The sequence below is a fragment of the Diorhabda sublineata genome, chromosome 4 (genome assembly GCF_026230105.1).
Source record: "Diorhabda sublineata isolate icDioSubl1.1 chromosome 4, icDioSubl1.1, whole genome shotgun sequence".
Taxonomy (NCBI): domain Eukaryota; kingdom Metazoa; phylum Arthropoda; class Insecta; order Coleoptera; family Chrysomelidae; genus Diorhabda; species Diorhabda sublineata.
This window is the reverse complement of record NC_079477.1, coordinates 18,866,264-18,879,429: the sequence shown is the minus strand read 5'-3', so window position 1 is coordinate 18,879,429 and position 13,166 is coordinate 18,866,264. Positions and strand designations below refer to the sequence as shown.

The 13,166-nt window shown below is 33.5% G+C and overlaps 1 protein-coding gene across 3 annotated transcripts in view; it reads right to left on the bottom strand.

Moving 5' to 3' along the window:
• LOC130442531 (uncharacterized) overlaps window positions 1-3,328 on the bottom strand; it is a 163,732-nt gene extending 160,404 nt beyond the window's left edge. For all 3 annotated transcript variants that reach the window (XM_056776696.1, XM_056776697.1, XM_056776698.1), the window contains exon 1: window positions 3,251-3,328. The gene's annotated coding sequence lies outside the window, so the exon portion shown is untranslated. The remainder of the gene's footprint in view (window positions 1-3,250) is intronic.
• Window positions 3,329-13,166: the final 9,838 nt, after the last annotated feature.

Here is a 13,166-nt window from a genome sequence, read left to right as displayed (position 1 = left end):
AGACGAATCAATAAATCATTTTCTATTGAGTTAGGAATGTAAGCAGATGATGTTTTCTACGTCCAAATACTCACTGGTTAAAAGTATTTGTACCAATAAAACTTATGCAATCCCTAAGCTGGAAAAAAACTAACCCAACTTTTTTTTACTTATGTGGTTATTATATTTACCTACTATTTAGAAGAAAATGTTTTGCCCTTGTAAAAATCCATTGAAAGCAATTAATTTGATGTCATCTGATAGAAGACAACCATTACATTATATTAAAAACAGATCCCATGGGCTGTTTTCAGTTTATCACTTTGCCATGGATTCATATTGATTTATTTAGACTTTTACGTTTCAAATATTTAATATTTCAAAATATCACGAATTGGCTGTAATACTGATGAAAATAATAATGAAATTAAAGAATAAAACATGGCATATAATACCATTTACAGTAAAAAAAATTGTATTGAAAGTATTTATGGACTTTTGCAATGATAGAAAGTATTAATTAGATGGAAATCGGTGTTGATTTTAAGGGATTGGACTGTGAATATGAGAAGAAACGATGGTACAGAGTTTAAAGAAACTACGGTCAAAACAATGTAAGCTGCTACAAGAAAAATATTATAAAGAAACGAAAGTAATTATTGACCCATTTAAAAGTGTATTATTTCAACAACTACGAACTGCCCTCGATTTTTAACGACGAAAGCTGCAATTAGATCACTGTAAAAGGAAACAAATTTCGACAACATTAAGTTCCGTACAAATAACTAAAATGAAAAATTAATGGAATGAAAATACACCTGAAGGACTGCAACGGAAATTCCATCACATAGCTGTGGTGAATTAACTTTGCGAGGTGGGGAAGCTGCTGCTTATTTGACCGACTTTTTTGAAATGAGTCAAACAACGATGGTTTTGTAACCCATCGAGCTGTGGTTCAAGAATGTGGATTGAAGGCAAATTTTTAATCGAAAACAACAACAGCAAAGGATTATTCCTAAGAATAAATCGTCACCACTGGAAATCTGTAAATGATGGTAAGATAATACGCCCATTGGAAGAAATATTATTCAAAATCGTCTGACGAAGCGATTGGATTCAATATACATCTTCATCAGTTATAGAAACTAACACATCTGGATTTCCACTTAAATTTTCTAATTGTTCTTTCGTTTATTGCACCTTCAAATAAATTGTTTTTGCTCTGTATTTTTTCAATAATTAGCAAAAAATGTTTCATCCGAAGAATCCTCGAACATTGATAAATGCTCAAAAATTTTATATCAACTTTCTCAAGCTTGTTGCCTATAAGCTGTCGAAATCCGTTACAGAATTTTCTCGAACAATTATCAATATCCTTGGGTTATTACTACTGATAATTGCACAAATGTATCAATATTGTTTTTTAATGACATGTTTTCTAATTGCAAGATTAATAAAAGTAAATATTCATAATTTCGCAAAATAACCCTACTTAAGGTATAAAATTTTACTTTCATCATCTAACCTTTCTTGAAGATGTTCCTAACCAACTACTTCGAATGAGTTCTGGGCTTATATCCTCCTTGAGTAGGTAGAAAGCAAATTTTACTCTATTCGGCCCGTCTTTTGACCAGACTTTTGATTTTGTAAAAACTTTGAGCCTTCTCCAAAATGCCAAAATGTTAAAAATAATATAAAAACTGTTGGTTTTTTTCTCATGGCAAGCACAATTATTTCGAAAATTTAGTCGTACTTTAGAAAAACTGAGCAATGTTTTCTTTTTAGCAGGTTCCGCTCAGCATTTTTTGTATCAAGAGATGGTTTGAACTAAATGTCATTGAATGGATTATAAATAGTATTATAATCTTGGTGATAGCCATTTATCATCAATCTTACATAAAGTTCCATATTGTTTCGATATTTATATTCTTCACTGTTTTGCTGTTTCAAACTGAACTTTCAAAAAGACATGAACCACGCCAAAAAATAGTCGTGATATGATGCAGTACATGGCTGCGATTTTCTGTTATATTTCAACAAAAAGTACTTCACCAAAACGAAACATTTTCATGGATTTTCAACAATGCAAAGGGGGATCAACAATTCTTGACAGTGGAGGCCACTAAAATGAAAAAAAAATTGGAAAAAAATGGTTCCACATACTGAACTGAAAATTTTCACTTTGATACTAACAGATCAGGGAAACATTCAGTGCTATTGACCAACCATTACTCAAAAATATCGTCGGCCATACATAATCAAAATCAAAATATTTCCAATTATTACTTTGAGAGCTAGACAATCTAATATTTCCTTGATCGAAATATTTGAATGAATGTTTGGGAAGACATTACCAAAAAAAGATCAAATTTACTAATCTTTGTGAGCAGTTTCCTGGTTTATCTAAAGAGAAAATGAGAGGAGGAGGTTTTACTGGACCTTAAATCAGGAAACTAATGGGAGATGGTAACTTTGAGCAATACATGAATAGAAGAGAAATATAAACTACTGAGCAATTGTCGCTGACATGTAGGACAATCTCAATAAACTGGATTGTAACATGAGCCTAGAAATCAATTTTCTTCACTTTCGCCTTGACTACATTCCTTCAAATCTTATTGATGTCAGTTAAGAAGATACGATCCTGAACGCTGACATAGCGAGAAGAGTAGTAAAATAAGTTTTGATGGAAAGCGAAAATTTATTATAAAGACTTTTCACTGATGAGAGTTTAATATTTTCAACATTTTTTATGTAAACGTATACTATGACATCTCATACTTGTAAAATAAAAGAAAAATTATGTAAATTGCGTTTAATTCACTTTTCACTGAAAGTAATACCGTTTATTGTGAGATAGCCTAACGGCCCTAACGCGATCGAAAACAAATTCATTTAATTTTTAAAGTCACCACTGAAAATTACAACCAAGTCAACTATCAAAATGCTAACAATTTTTAAAAGTTTATTTGGAAAAATATTGAAATCGACCAAATAATAGTAAGCGTACATTTAAAAAAAACTGCAAGAAATAGTGAAAAACTATGTAATAACTAACTATAACTATTAAGTTATATTTCCATAATATTTGAAAAGTATAATTTTACTAACCGATTTCCTATTTGACACTTCAAACACTAAAAATTATAAAAATACACGATTAATTCGAAAAATAACTATTGATACCAAACTTTAATAAACTTAGTCAATCGAAGGGAATGAATATAACAACCTTAATTGTACCAATAATATAATGAAATAAATTACTTACCAGCTGTCACTAAAACACGCGTATTTTTTCTTCTTCCCTGTGTATTACCCGAACCGTGGCACTACTACACTCTTCGACACGTCGATTCGAAATATTTCGTCACGACGCCTCCAAACACCGACGCATCAATATTTACCGTTTCCGTATACCTACTCGTGCCATCTAGGGGGATAAAACTAACTATCAAATGACGTCAGTAACGTTAGTGTCCCAATTTTGGACTATTAAAAAGTTGATCTAATCCGATAATGAACAAAAATCGCACAGTAATGATTTATTGTTAGAAATAAGCAGAAATAATGAGAATATGAGTTTGATCCACCGATTAAAGCCATGTACATATGAAAAACAGTTCAAGTGTAAATGTAGACATTTTTTTAAACAATAGTGCTCCGATGTTGTATTGAATATTTTTAAATGCAATATTAGCCATAAGTATTGAGCACCCATGGCACCTTTCAGTTTTCAAATATCAAATATAACTATTTCCAAATCCTTATTTTTCGATAAAAAACCAGCGGCGAATTTTTACGTGCCTTGGGGCTCTTCCTAGCCGGGAGCCCCCACAAATGAAATGAATTTTTTTATATCTTCCCGCACTTTCCAACTAAAAATGTAAAATATATGAACTCATCATTGAGATAAAACAAACTTATTGAAAATATATTATGGAACTATGAACTATGATTAACAGTATATTATGGAATAGCAACTACTTTCTATTCATATTCAAAACCACAAAATCATTTTTTCCATGACTATGCCGTACAGAGAATAACTAGACTTAATATTTACATTTTGGCGATAAACAGATTGGTCCCCACGGGGGGTTCGTTTTTGTTTCTATGAGTTGCAACGAGTTGAATAATTAAGAAGTAGGCAGACAAATAAACATCATTCGGCGCTTTCTAAGCACGTAAAAATTTCATATTCATTTCTTTGCGATATGAAATATATTTAATTGAATCTAATGGACCATTCTAGAACACGTGACTTTGACAAGTCAGCCATTTTGCTTGGGTAGTGAACAAAATATTTATTCTCCGCTTGTAAACGTACGATCTTGTGTTTTAAATGTTACTTTTGGGTTTTTTATCTGACCATAGCAGTGGCAAGAAATATAGATGAAAACGGTTTCTAAATAAAACAAGTCAAAGGCAATACATTGAAGTAGATGTTTATTTAAATTTTGTATTGCCTTTGACTTGCTTTTGTTTGAGAAATTTAGAAAAAGGACTTTTCTTTGGTTTAATGTATATAAAATGACTCTAAAAGCTTCCTATATCTTCTAAATGAACAATAATGAAGTTTTGGTTCTTTTATAAAATATTTCTTATTAAGGAACCCTGAAAACTATTTGAATTTGTAATTTACATTTGTATATACTTCTTCATCATTTTCTCATTGAATATTTTGTAAGATAGTTCGTTTATATATCAATATAGAATCTTTATAGTTAAATGATTTTTCCTTTAATATAAATGTCATCAACTAGACAAATGCAATCAAATTTAGCAGATTTTGAAAATGTTGTCAAAAGCATCTTAAATGTAACCATCTTAAATAACAAATAATATTAATAAGATTTATGATTGTGTTACCTATTAATGTATTTCTAAGAAAATTAATCCTTATTTGAAGTATTTGAGTATCTGCACTTTTTTGTTTCATAGACCTCTTTCAAAATTTTGCTTACATTACTACCAATTTCCAAATCTAGAAAAAAAGTGAACATTAAATCTACCTATAGAAATTTGCGTTGTGGCTGAGATGCAACGACGAATTAATAGCTTTTGAGAAAAAAAAGGTTAAAATTGATTGCTTGATTGGGTTAATTGTTTGATAATAAAATTTACAAATTTTCAATTATGTTTTAATTGATTGTTCTATGAGGGCATATCAAAAAATTAAAGGTGGCCAATCGAAAAAGTGACTCCCTCTTTACTTTTAAGAAATTTACAGTAACTCACAGCACAAAAACCAAACTATTTTCATTAATTTTATTTAGAAAACTTCCCATTCGGTGTGGTAAAAAAATATAGTATATTTTCTTGTATTGTACATAGATACTTATTGAAATATATAAATACACTATTAATTATTATTGTTATATTATAATATAATCAGGCTGGCCATACGTCCCGGTTTGACCGGGACAGTCCCGTTTTAGACCACTTTTTTGGCCGTTCCGTCGGTTTCCGAAAATAATCTACAATGTCCCGGTTTCAATGAAATAATGCTAAAAATAAATATTTTTATAAATCTAAGTAATAACTTACTTATCAACAGTTTCATCGTATCTCATAAAAGCTTACAGCAATTGGAATACAGTCAGTACAGTATTAAAAAGTGTACAAGTATTCATAGTTTCTGTGCTGCTTCGGGCATATTTGCGTGCAGCGACTGTACTTCGCCAAGAGCATAGCTTTTCTTGCTGACTGTACCGCCGCGCCTGCGCAAGTCGGTGACAGCCGCCATTGCCAGTCAAGAGTTCTCGCTACTCACCAGCAGTCGCCAGTCTGGTCTGATGTATTAACTCTGTGTGTACAAGTACAGTTGTATACGTGTGCTCGGTTTTGTGAACTTCGTCTGTGTAAACTTGTGATTTGTAAGTGTCATATAGTAATGTGAATAATGTCTCTCTCAAAACAGCAAAAACGGTTATGTGTTTTCAATGACGATTTGGAGAGGGAATTTAAGTTTATTAAAACTGACATTTCTACTACTGACAGATCAAAAGTAGTGTGCAAAACCTGTGGTGTCCATTTTTCTGTCGCTCATGGAGGAAGAAATGATATTACTCAACATACAAAAACGAAAAAACATAAAGATGCTGAGAAAGCTGCCAGCAGTTCTTCTACTTTGCAAAATTTTATATTGAAAAAGGACACCGATGATAAAATTTCTGCACAAGAAGGCATGTTTGCTTATTATGCAGTTGTTCATTGACACAGTTTTAGGTCAAATGACTGTCTTTCCAAACTGATTAAAAAGTTTTATGAGCCAAAATATTCATCCGGAAAGACCAAAAGTGAGGCAATCGTGTGTAATGTCTTGGCGCCGTTATCCATTGATGAAGTGGACCAAGAGATGAGTTCTTGTGGGTCTGTTTCTCTCAGCATAGACGCTTCAAACAAAAAAGCAGAAAAATGTTTTCCTGTACTTGTTCGTTATTGTTTGCCATTATCTGGAGTCCACGTTAAAATTATTTCATTTTCGTCACTGCCTAATGAACAATCTGAGACCCAGAGCAAAATGCTTGAGGAACTAGTGAAGAAAAAAAATCTCAATGAAAAATTGGTGGCTATGTGTGCTGACAACACTAATACAAATTTTGGCGGGGCCGCTAGAAAAGAGAAGAATAATGTGTGGCGACACCTTCAACAAAGTCTAGGGAAAGAGATAATCGAAGTAGGGTGCGGTGCCCATATAGTCCACAACTGCATTCAAACAGCTGTCGACACTCTGCCGTTTGATATTGAATGCTTCACCGTTAAAGTGTATAAATACTTTCACATTTATACCGTTAGAATAGAAGAGCTGAAAGAATTTTATCAGTTTGTTGGAGTGGAATACTCAAAGTTACTAGAGCATGGAAACACTCGTTTTCTGCCCCTTGGCCCAGCTATTACACGTATTCTGAAGATATTTGAAGGCCTGAAGTCCTACTTTCTCTCCCAGGACAAATGTCCATACTTTATAAGCCAGCTTTTTGAAAATCCATATTTTAAGCCATGGCTGATGTTTGTGCCATCCCAGATTTCAACTTTCGCAGGAACCATTTTGAAGATAGAGAAAGATAATATCTCAGCTACTGAAGTTGCTTGGCGCATAAGCTCACTCAAAAGTGTGATGAAATCTAGAGAGGAAGAGGAATTTATTCCAACTAATGTGATAACACTAATATTAGACTTAGAGAAGGAAGGAGAACTGAATGTCCAAGACTTTAAAACAACTGTGAGAAAGTTTTACAAAACATGTGTTGACTACTTAGACAAATGGGAATCGAGCTTCGGTGGCGGACAAAACTTGCAGTGGATTTTACTACAAACAGTTCCGTCATGGAGTGATATCCAGACCAGCCTGTCTAATCTAAATGCTAAGCAGATAAAGGAAATATCTGAGGATCAAGCTGAAGAAACCAAACTCTTTGACCAGTGGCAGTGTGTAAGAGATTGTGTCTGAAAAGGCTAAAACTCCTGTTGACGAGAGATGGAAGCAAATATTTTCAAAGCTTAATAGTGAGGACATTGCATATGATGCTATTTTGACAGTAGTTGAATTTGCAATGTGTTTGCCAGGAACCAGTGCTCCCGTAGAAAGAGTTTTTTCTATTATGAACAATTTGTGGACATCTGAAAAATCACGTCTTGATGTTATGACAATGAGTTCAATGTTGATGGTTCGAGTAAATTTTAAATACACTTGTGACCAGTTTTACGAGATGCTTTTGAAAAACAAAAATGTATTGAGACAGATAAGTTCTTCCCAAAAGTACTTTTGGTATGATAAAGATAAAGCTGATGAGCAGGCTGGACCCTCAAACAGACTAGGGGGTCCAACAGACAAAGTTTTTAACTCAACAGACTTTCCATGTGTAGCCAAAGTTACAAATATTACTAAATAATTAAATGCAAAGTTTTATCTACAGTGGGAACAATAAATTGGAAGAAAATAAATAACTCTAGTTTTGATTCAACAACAAACTCAACCCATTCCCAAAAAGTCTAAGGTAAACCGCCCTAATTAATTACGATCACCTACCTAACACCATTGATTTTAAATTCTTATTTTGTCCATATAATAACCTCCGCCAAATATTTTAATGTATGAAATTTGTTTTTTGGAATAAGTTACAGACTGAGAAATATTTATATAGGAAACGCGATTCGAAGCTTTTGAAAAATTCCCCACGTCCAGGATATTTTCGGGGTATTTCTACCTGCAGCCAAAATTTTTGGTACCCTGTTTTAAATGTCACTGTCAGCTACTCCTTAGTGCTAAGCTCGAGTAGCTCTTATAATATCACATTCTCCACTTCCGTTCTATCAAATGGATATATCATCCTTAGTGGTATTTCCATAGACAGAATCTGATCTTAAAATCATGTATGTATGTATGAATACCTTCATCAAGGCGTTCTATGACAAGTTTGAAAACTGAAAATTCGCGACGACCAATATTTCCTTCATAAATTCAGTTTACCAAGAAAAGCTGAAATTACACTTTTTGTTTTTATTAAATTGAGGTTGTTCCCTTGTAATTGTATGCTGAGGTCAGTAAATTTTTTTAATAAATCTGTTAAATACTGCGTGAGTGTCTGATTTAACAATTGATCAGGTTGTCTTTTCTTTCCAGAAACTATAAAACTGAGTAAAAAATTCATAAAACCTTGATAAACATACACCTTTCAACAACCAACGTACTTCGGTATATAACATCAATCGTTGGAAATGCAAATAAGTGCGTATTTAATGCATTGCTTTTTATTTTGTTTATTTATTAATCACAAATTGAACAGATTGCTGCAATTTACCACTCAAATATCTCTCTATTAGATATTATTAGTGAAATGCAGTTAGCTCTGGGATAATTTTTTTAAGATGGCTTATAAACCCACGATATCGCCCGACCATATCAGGAGCTCCACCAAAATAAGGTTTGTGAATGGAATCGATTTTTCATTAAAAAACCACTCAAGACATTAAATATTGATTCTCCTTTAGTGTTCGTCTTCAGTTTTCGCAAATACAGCTCTTCAAGTATTTCTTCGCTCATAACAAATCAAACATATGCCAATAATAATGCTTCATTACCCGATAAAGTTGGGCTGCCAATACTCCTAGGATGCGATGCAAATACACACAGACTGTTTGGGGTAGCAGACACCAACAGCAGAGGTGAGCAGCTCTTCGCATACATAATAACCTTTACATATAGGTACAATGTAGGGAATACACCATCATTTGTAATAAGAGTAAGGGAAGGAGTTTTAAACATAACATTGAGTACTTCGAACTTAAAAAACCGGGTAAAAAACTGGAGGTAATCGTATGAGCCGTCTCTCTCTGACTCCCTCAACAAAGCAAAAAAGGTAACGTTACTCCCTGGTGGAATGATCATCTATCCAAATTAAGAGCCGAAACACGAAACCTCTTTAAGGGAGCAAAGTGTTCCCGTAACTGGCAAGGTTACACCAGAAAACTCACTGCCTACAACAAAGAAATAAGAAAAGCAAAGCGACAAGACAAATTCTGCGAGGAAATTGACTCTACACCTGTAGCTTCAAGACTTAGCAAAGTCTTGGCGTGGGGCAAAGTCAACACAACCATGGTACTGAGGAAACCAGATGGCAGATTCACGGAAAGTGAGGAGGACAGAGCGGCAGTGCAGGCTCAGTACACAAAAGGATAGAATATAGCAAAAATTACGAGAGAAACTGCAGCAATTGCAAAACAGGTATGCAGCAGTGAACGAATAACATGCGATTTAAACACCGTTCAAGTCGTCAGGAGTGAACAGAATCTTCCCAGCCCTCCTCCAAAGGGGACAGGAGGATATCTTGCCACAAGTATACATCCCAGAGCCATGAAGAAGTGCCAAAGTAACCTTCATAGCAAAAGTAGGGAAGAAGGACACCCCACATCCCAAATCCTTCAGACCAATCAGCCTCACCTCGTTTCTACTCAAAACGATGGAACAAGCTGTCGACAATTATATTAGAACATAAATTCTGAATTGAAACCTCTCCATCCATGTCAATTTGCATACCAAACAGGTAAATCTACGGAGACTGCTTTGGTACAATTGACAAATGGAATTCAGAACGCTCTGACGGATGCTTTGAGAATACACTCTGTGACATAGTTCAAAGAGGATTCAACTATACAAAAAGGTGGTGTAGATCGATAGGGGTAAACGTCAATCCCAACAAGACATACCTAATTTCCTTCTCTAGGAAGAAAAAACTCAACGCTCAAAAAAACGCTTTCCAATACCTATTCCTAAAATGCCGTGAAATGTATTTTACTACTTGTTAGTTGATAGTGTTCAAAATTTTGTACAATTTGGAAACATTTTTGATATTCAAATTTATTCATTATCTATATCAAATAATTTATACAACAATAATGATGATAGTAACATATTAACCGTAACGTCCCTTTTCGAGCTGCTTCGGAATCTCTTCAGTAATAAGCGAGAATGGCTAATATTAATTTTGAATTTTGAAACTTATTCACCTTATATCGATATTTCTATCAAAAGAATTTTTCTAAATATGTCGATGTACACCATATAGATAAAATCCAAATAATTAATTTTTTTTTTTTTTTTTTCGATTACCAATTCGTAAAAGGAATGGAATATTACTCATTTCTACTGAGTTGACAGAAACTTACTTTGATTCACATGTATATTGTTGCTGATGTATATGTCACGTGATGAAGACCTCCACCGTTTCTCCTTTATGTTATTCAAGTGGATATCAATCGATGAAGCTTGCTACTTAGCGTTTCGGTAGTTTAAGGTATTGATGTAAGATAAACCATTTAGTGAGATGCCTTCTGTTTGATATGCCCTGACAAGATCAGCTGATCATAACAGACAGTTAAGGTTACAATTAGTGCATTCCACTAAACGCTCACAACGATCACGATCTTTCTCATTTCACTTAGTCCAAAGCGTTATGATCGTAAACTAATGTGGAATGGATACTGAAGCGTTTTGTGCGTTGAGGTAAATAACAACTGGCAAAGCAGAGAAAATAAAGCAAAAGGTTTAAGAGGTTTGTAAAAATTTGTAAGTGATTGAATTTTTTAAGGCAAAATCAAAATATCTTCTGCGACGATAGTAAGAAATTTGGTGGTATGTTCATTATTCTCATGGTTGCCACTTTTGTTGCTTTCAATTTTTAAAATTCCACTAATTGTTTCAACGCTCACTTCGAACCACATCTCGATATAGATCGTCGTGAGCGTTAGTCATGACGTCATTCTCGCCATATAAAAGGTCCCAAAGAGTATTTCATGCGCTGTGAACGTTTAGTGGATTGCTCCAAATAACGGCTGGAATGTTATGTTTACAACTACACAATTATTTGTAAATTTCTGAAAAATATACAGCTGGAAATTTGTTGTGTGTCTTAATTCAACCTTATAATACATGGTGTAAAGTACAAACTGTTCTTAAATGAAGTTGTTGACTGGTAAAAAAAATTGAAGTGTTGAGTTGCGCCTGACCCGCCGCAACTTGAGGGCAACGTATCAGAAAATTGCCGAATATTCTAAAAGATTTGATTTCTTCTTGAGAGTTACCAGGTTTGAAGGAAGAATCAGAAGATAAGAAAATTTCGATTTTGTTAAATCTGATAGTTGCTCTGGATACGTATAATACGTACGAATCCTTATCTGGAAGCGACATAACGCTAACTAATGTGAAAAAGTTGAAAGAATATTGAATCCCCCAAAGCTGAGATTTTGGAGAGATTTTTATTTGACAATATCGTGCAAAAAAGATCAATCTGTTGCAGTTTTGTGACGGAATGAGAAAGAAAAACTGTAAGTGCAGTAAAATCAGGCAAAAAAGTGCAGATATATAGAGAGACAAAAAATAAACGGCGATTAATAGAGCATGTGAACAGTGCTAACAAAAGCATTATTTCGCGAGTATATGTCCAAATGGATTTAATGGTGAGATGAAGAAGAAAGAAAATCAATTTAAGAAAACAGTTAATGAGGTTATGCAGGAGATCGAAAACGCTACTAATTGCACTGAGGATAAAGAGTATTGTGGTAAGAATGAGTAATTTTGTAAATGCTGTCTGTGTCCAGGCATAAAAAAAAAGTTGGATGAAACAGATATTTATTTTTAATTTAATAATTAGTAGAGTTCAAGTTACATACTGGAGCAGAAATAAGTGTAATACCAAAACATGAATCTAGTCATGAGTGACGTTCTCGCCGCGACCACAACGATCGTAGTCACTATGTGGATTGCCCAAAAGTGTATTTCAGGCTGTGGGAACGCCTAGTGGAATGCACCGTATGTAGGATATGAATATTCCAAATTCCAAAAAAAGTGTTCAAATGGTTTTTGCAGAGAATTATATGATCTACAACTATTGTCTGACCAATTTTTACGATGGTAATTTTGTTGTTATATTTATTATTATGTATTCAACATATTTGCCAATTTTCAGCCAATGTCTACTTTGACTGGAATATGTGAAATAGTAAAAGGAACGTGAATGCTAGAGGGCGTTGTTTCATTATATTTTAGATATTGGGATTTCTCTTGCCAAATTTAAATAGAAGCATAAGAGTTTAAGTAGGGCGAAAACCACATATCAAACGTCTATTAGGCTGATTCACCCAAACGGAAATTAAAAACTTATTCTGGATGGAAAGTTCTTAGGTTGGCCTGCCTGCAGTAATTTAAACTGTTCTCATAATAACTTAGATAACTTACTTCAATGTTCAAAAACATTTTTTATATTGTTTCGATCATATTATCTATTGTCGGCCTCACAAATAAAAACTAAACAAGCTAGGTTTGGAGATCTGGGTGACCAAATATATAAACTTCCATGTCCCATCCATATTTCAAAGAAAACTCAAGGGTCCAAATTTTTCTTTTTAATGTGAGTTTAATTTGAGGTGAACTTAAAACATTTAGAGCTTTTGGCAACTTCTCTAGACCTTAGACCTCTAGACCTCTAGACCTCTCTAGACCTTATATATATATATATATATATATATATATATATATATATATAAACATCACAGACGTCCCATCAATACTTTATCTTCCACATTTAGTTTTTCATTATTTTCATCATCAATTTATGTACAGAGTATATTATAATACAAGTTGAAAAATCTGAAAACACAAACAAAATTAGATGAATAATGACAAA